The sequence below is a fragment of the Fundulus heteroclitus genome, unplaced genomic scaffold (assembly GCF_011125445.2).
Source record: "Fundulus heteroclitus isolate FHET01 unplaced genomic scaffold, MU-UCD_Fhet_4.1 scaffold_60, whole genome shotgun sequence".
In the NCBI taxonomy this organism is placed as follows: Eukaryota; Metazoa; Chordata; class Actinopteri; order Cyprinodontiformes; family Fundulidae; genus Fundulus; species Fundulus heteroclitus.
In genome coordinates this window covers 1,309,085-1,316,085 of record NW_023397033.1, presented here as the reverse complement: position 1 = coordinate 1,316,085, position 7,001 = coordinate 1,309,085, and the positions used below count along the sequence as shown (strand labels likewise).

At 40.8% G+C, this 7,001-nt stretch overlaps 1 protein-coding gene across 2 annotated transcripts in view; it reads right to left on the bottom strand.

Moving 5' to 3' along the window:
* The window catches only part of nf1a (neurofibromin 1a), a gene marked incomplete at its 3' end in the record, with an annotated part of 324,294 nt that overhangs the window by 40,268 nt on the left and 277,025 nt on the right, over window positions 1-7,001 (bottom strand).

Sequence of the window (7,001 nt, the reverse complement as noted above, 5' to 3'; positions counted from 1 at the left end):
GAGTTATCTCGGTTACCGAGCTCGGACTGGTCTCGGCTCGGTAAAAAAAAGATAGTGTAAACGGGCCTTAAGTGAGCCAGTATGGTCTGGTACTTCATACTACTAAAATGAGGCGGTACACAGTTCCGGTAACAGGGGAGAGCAGCGACCATCTAAGCCCTCATTCAGAACCAGTCAAGGCTACATCAGAATATAGATCCGCTAACAAGATGCGGTATAAAACACCACTTTAAGTCTCTATTTGTTAATTCCAAATTGTTTATGAGCCTAACACTCTTGCCTTACTCTTCTCCCCTCGGAGCCAGGGGCTTTTATCAACGGTCAGCCTTCAAAACGTGTACCACTACGTTTAATGTCCGTCTCCCATTCCAAAATGTCCCAATTAAAATCAACAGGAGATTTAGTAGTTTTGTTTCATGTTAGCTCGTTCAGCCTTAACGACTGTTACGTCCACCAGGCTCGTTTGGTGGGGCAACATTAAGGGAGACCACACAAGGATTTTCTGGTAACAATTAAAATTGAATTGGTTAAATTATACTACAGAAATAAAACCTGAAGAGGGAATACCTGAAATAAGAAACCAAAATGGATTAATGCAAAACCCATAACTAACCAGAAATAAGCAAATGCAAAACAAACCTAACAAAACCCAACCATAAGACAAGCTACAAACCAAACCAAATGGGGATCTGAGGAGGGAGAGCAGGAAGAGAGCCTCTTCTCTGCTGCATGCATAGCAGCTTTAAAGCAACAGAGCACCAATCAGGGAAATGCATCCCACCTGCAAAAGGCCTGTCTCTCGAACCCTACAAGGAAAATACGGCCAGGTCTGACTGCAGCCGTAACACCTCCCCCCTTAAAACAGAGGATCCTACCTAGGACCTCTGTAACCATTTTCCTTGTTATGTTTGGTCCATCACTATCTGAAATCCAAGAAGGAGCAGCAAAAGGAGTCACTAGAAGGAGCTGAACTATTGAAACAAAACTAGATGCGTTGTTGAAAAACCAATTCACCTGATGTAAAAAAAAACCCCAAAAAAAACACCCATTAAGACAAAACAAATGACTTAGATGATGGCAACATGTGACCCAAAAAGGGAGCACAACAGTCAAATGGAATATTACACAAAATTACCACACAATACCACAGGTGGCAACTAATAATCCAAACCAACTAAGAACTGTTGACACCACAACACAAATGGTCACACATCAAGTGGTTTAATACCACAACAAGTTACCACGTCAACAAGTCACCTAAACACACAAATGACCAACAAAATGTGGAGAGTCACGCCAACAAAAAGGATCAACATCAGCATGGTCCACCACCACACTCAAAAGTTACTGCTTCAGAAAGCCAGCAACACAAGATGTGATCCAACCACAAGTAGGCTAACCTCTCCACAACACCAAAGGTCACAATACAAACACAAGACAGACACTTTTAAGATGGACATCTCGGACAACAGGTTTATCACAACATGTCTTGCAGCTTCAAAATCAGTTTTAAAGTGTTCAGCTACTATACGGATCTGCTCCTATGTAAGTTTCTCAGTAGCTTTACAGTTGGGGAAGACAAAAAAAGAACCCACAGTATCCATTTGTTGAATAAAATAATCCAACTTACCAACTTACAAAACTAGTCAGAAAATACCAAACACTGTAATCAAACACTGTCAGGAAGTGCACGAGTGGTACAAACAAATGGCAAGTCTCCATTTTCCTGCAGCTAACTGAGTGACCAGAACCCTGCCTAACCTTAGCCTAGTCTTCAGGCCTTCCTCCAAGAGCCAAGGCACTTGAAGCACCAAGATACCGCTGGCAGCACATCCTTCCAGGTCAAAAACCACTCAGGCAGCAAACCACGGCGGTGCCCTCAGCCCAGAGTCGAGCCCCCACAAAAGTTACGTCCACCAGGCTCGTTTGGTGTGATAACATAACAAGGAGACCACACAAGGATTTTCTGGTTAAATTAAAACTGAATTTTATTAAATTATACTAAAGAAATAAAAGCCCAAAGAGAGAATACCTGAAACAAGAAACCATAACTAACCAGAAATAAGCAAATGCAAAACAAACCTAACAAAACCCAACAATAAGACAAGCTACAAACCAAACCAAACCAAATGGGGATCTGAGGAGGGAGAGCAGGAAGAGAGCCTCTCCTCTGCCGCAAGCGTAGCAGCTTTAAAGCAGTAGAGCACTAATCAGGGAAATGCATCCCACCTGCAGAAGGCCTGTCTCTCGAACCGACAAGGAAAATAAGGTAGAGACCCACTGCAGCCATAACAACGACAAAGAACCAGTAGTGCTGCAGTGGGGTGCTGTGTTGCCTTGCACTTGAATTCAGGTGTGCATACTCAAAAGTCACATGTAATTTACCTGCATACTCTTAAGGGGCATTTTTAGGGTCTTGTAATACTGTGAGCTTCAGGCCAGACCCTTTTCCCTCATCTTCCCTATTTAAAAGGAACCCTTTGCAGTCTGTATTTATTTATTCATCCCTTGCGCTCAGCACACCACTGAAAAAACAATACTAAATAAAATAAAATAAAATAAACAAATAAATAAATAGTTATATCCGGTGCGCCTTATAATCCGGCGCACCGGATTATAAGGCACACTAAATATTCTTCCCACTTTGCCCCTCCATGTAGACGGCTCTCTCCTGAGAGGGAGAGCTATCCATCTCAGTCGGGAGGACAGAGTAGTTGGACTACACTGCCCTCTTTCTAACATAAAGCCAAAATAAACGTAACTTTTATATTGAATTTATTTACTTGGTTTATTGTTGCTAGCACGCACTCTGGGCGTGGGCTGCCTAAAGGCTACCACATACTAGGGTGTACTGTGCACATATTGCAATCTGCGATGACTTCGCGCTGACTCTCTGCGGACGTTCTACCTTTCATAGTCAGGCATACAATTGCCTACATTTCTTGTGGAAAATTCCTACTATTCCTACACTTTCTGCCAGTAGGACGAAGCAGTAGAATGGATGGTAAAATATGTGATTTACTAGCTGAGCACCTAGAGCCGTTTCTTTTCCAGCAGGCTCCCAATGGACACCTGTCAGCGAGTACAGGGAGGGACTGTGATGTTGCGCGACCTTGCTGTCGCCTGCTTGGAGCATCTCAGTGTATCAAGCTCGGTGTCACATATAAAACAGTTCAATGTAAAAACTTCTTGCGGCCGAGAACTTTATAGTGTGACACTGCTTACTGGGTCGTAAAAATTGAGCTCTGCACGTATCTGTATGCGCAGACTGCTTTAAGTATGTGTCGAGTACCACCACGGAGTGAAGTACACCCGAGTATGTGGGGGCCTTGACATGCATGCACTTCTAGTTTCGACCTTACAGTCAAGCAGTCTTGTAGACTGCTCATGGGTCCGATCAGGTAGTGGCGCAGTGTACAGTAATGCTCCAAATATCCATTGAGCTGAGCAGCTTCATTGCTTACAAAAGTCGTACTTACACATTTTAAACAGATTTTTGACCGCACTGTACCACATAAACCGTACTAAAATTAAGGATTAAAATTAAGCACCGGACTAAAAGTAAGGATTTTAAGTGTGCCTTATAGTTCGGAAAACACGGTGTGTGTGTGTGTGTGTGTGTGTGTGTTGGACAATGAAACTGAAACACCTCTCATTTTAGTGTGGGAAGTTTCATGGCTAAATTGGACCAGCCTGGTGGCCAGTCTTCATTAAGTGCACATTGAACCAATAAGAGCAGAGTGTGAAGGTCCAACTAGCAGGGTAAGAGCACAGTTTTGCTCAAAATATTGCAATGCACACAACATTATGTGTGACATACCAGAGTTCAAAAGAGGACAAATTGTTGGTGCACGTCTTGCTGGCGCATCTGTGACCAAGACAGCAAGTCTCTGTGATGTATCAAGAGCCACGGTATCCAGGGTAATGTCAGCATACCACCAAGAAGGACGAACCACATCCAATAGGATTAACTGTGGACGCAAGAGGAAGCTGTCTGAAAGGGATGTTCGGGTGCTAACCTGGATTGTATCCAAAAAAAACATAAAACCACGGCTCCCCAAATCATGGCAGAATTAAATGTGCACCTCAACTCTACTGTTTCCACCAAAATTGTCCGTCGGGAACTCCACAGGGTCAATATTCACGGCCGGGCTGCTATAGTCAATGGTGCAAGGAGTGCAAATTTTGGGCTGTGGACAATTTGAAACAAGTATTGTTTTCTGATGAGTCCACCTTTATTGTTTTCCCCACATCCGGGAGAGTTACGGTGTGGAGAAGCCCCAAAGAAGCGTACCACCCAGAGTGTTGCATGCCCCAAGTGAAGCATGGGGGTGGATTAGTGATGGTTTGGGCTGCCATATCATGGCATTCCCTTGGTCCCATACTTGTGCTAGATGGGCGCATCACAGCCAAGGACTACCGAACCATTCTGGAGGACCATGTGCATCCAATGGTTCAAACATTGTATCCTGAAGGAGGTGACGTGTATCAGGATGACAATGCACCAATACACACAGCAAGACTGGTGAAAGATTGGTTTGATGAACATGAAAGTGAAGTTGAACATCTCCCATGGCCTGCACAGTCACCAGATCTAAATATTATTGAGCCACTTTGGGGTGTTTTGGAGGAGCGAGTCAGGAAACATTTTCCTCCACCAGCATCACGTCGTGACCTGGCCACTATCCTGCAAGAAGAATGGCTTAAAATCCCTCTGACCACTGTGCAGGACTTGTTTATGTCATTCTCAAGACGAATTGACGCCGTATTGGCCGCAAAAGGAGGCCCTACACCATACTAATAAATGATTGTGGTCTAAAACCAGGTGTTTCAGTTTCATTGTCCAACCCCTATATATACATGCTTACATGCATACATACAGGGAGTGAGCAGGGAAAGAGAAATAACTAAAATGTTGATCGAAAGAAAACCAATCATTGAGGCAATACTAATGAAAACACAGAGAAGATGTGTGGTAAATAGTGTGTATGACAATGCAACAGCTCATCCAACAAACAAGAAAAGAAAAAAATTAAAATCTTTGGTGACAAAGAGTTCAAGGCCAGCAGACAATGCTCTACTGTTCTCAGTAAGTTGTCCTGCATGGACAACAAACAGAAAGCCCTTAGATAACACTAATATCCAGACTCATGTACAGCCCAGTACAAATTTTTTTGTACTGAGGAAGCTATTTGCCCAACTAAAATAAATCACAACTCCCTGAACTTTTAACTCATATTCACACGTTTTGGTTTGTTACAAATGGTAGAGATGTAGTTATGATACAGGACACTGTCAGGTGTATAAAACTGTTTTAATACTGAAATAAGTTGTTTAATTAAAAAATTTCATAAATTGATGCTCTTTAAAAGAGAGACATAAAAAAAATATATTAATATATAAATACATGATTTCATGTTGAAATACTTTGTTTTTTGCTATTTAACAAAGACAGACATGTGGCATGGCATATTATTAAATATGTTAATAGATACATGCTTTCATGTAGAAGTTAGGGCTGTCAGTTTAATGCGTCAACTTTGTTAGACCACAACGACGACATTCTTTTTGACATGCGTTAATCGCGCGTCAAAACACACACCGTTCCCTAATGTTTTTTTCCCCGCAGCGATCTCCGGAATGTGTTTTTTTTTTTTTTTTTTTTTTTTTTTTTTTTACCCTCGCTACTTTCCGTAGTTCCAAGAATGCTAGAGACTGCAGCATAACTGACCCACGCTCACTATTGCCAAATTCGCTTATTTAATGTGACTTTGAGCTTCTTTTTTCTAAAGTCGCTTGTAAATTTCATGAGTCGCGGGTTGCAGGTTTTTGGGCTTATTTCTTAAAGTGAAGTCGCTTATTTGGGCTCTAAAATAAGTGACGATAGACAGGAGTTACAAAGAAACCTGACACTGAGTATAATCAGCTGATGTATCCCACAGTTGATGTATCCCTCCGCCTCATTACGTGCTGGAGCGTATCCTCCTCTAGACATAGGAGACGAAGGAATAAAGGCAGAGGGAGCAACTCTGCCCGTATTTTCTGCAGTTTACAGTTTGCAATAACTGATCATAACTACTGAAAGTTGATTATGCGGTGTACATCACCTTTTTGAGCAGATATTGGTTCTGAAGATGTATTTTTACATGCTGATAACATTGCAGAAACCCAATCCATAAATCATACTTTAATGCTTATTAAATTGTTGTCTCTGTATTTGACAAACTAAGGCTGAATCACATTGCCAAATGAAGTACCCTGGAGTTACAGTGTCAGCACATGCAAGTTATGCAATACAATTCTCTTTCAAGGGTTTTAAGCTCCTGCCCCAGTTGCAAGCAAAGTGTAAGTCTCTGGAAGGACCTGGAGACTTAAAACCTTTCTCCAGGCTTTAAAAAAAAAAAATTATGAATGTGGATATAAACAACATGCAAAAACATACAAAGAAATTATTGTTGGTGTGAAAGCTCAGGATTAGATGTGCGAGGGAGAGTGAAAATATGAACAATAAAACTTGCAACTTTATTAAAATGTAAAATTTTTATTAATTTATATGTAAATAAATTACATGTCTATCTTTGAGAGGCAAAAAAATATTTTGGCATGAAATATTTATTTATGCACACATTTGTTTACGCATCAGAGCGTTATCATTAATGATTTAGCCATTATAGGCCAGAGTTTAACATTTTATGGCATCAGAATGTTTTCATTCCAATTCTGAAAAGTGCTTGAAAAAAAAATAAAATAGGCTCTTATACTTTCAGAAATAAAAAGACATAATATGCGATTAATCGCGATTAAAATCTTTAATCGTTTGACAGCCCTAGTAGAAATACTTTGTTTTATTCTCTTTAACAAGGAGACATGTGGTATTACATATTAATAAATAATACATTTTAATACATTTTATATTTGAATAAAAAAACAAGTTGAATTTTTCATTCAAATTTATTTCACTTTCTCTCAATATACAATCCTGAGCCTTCTCTACACGGCAA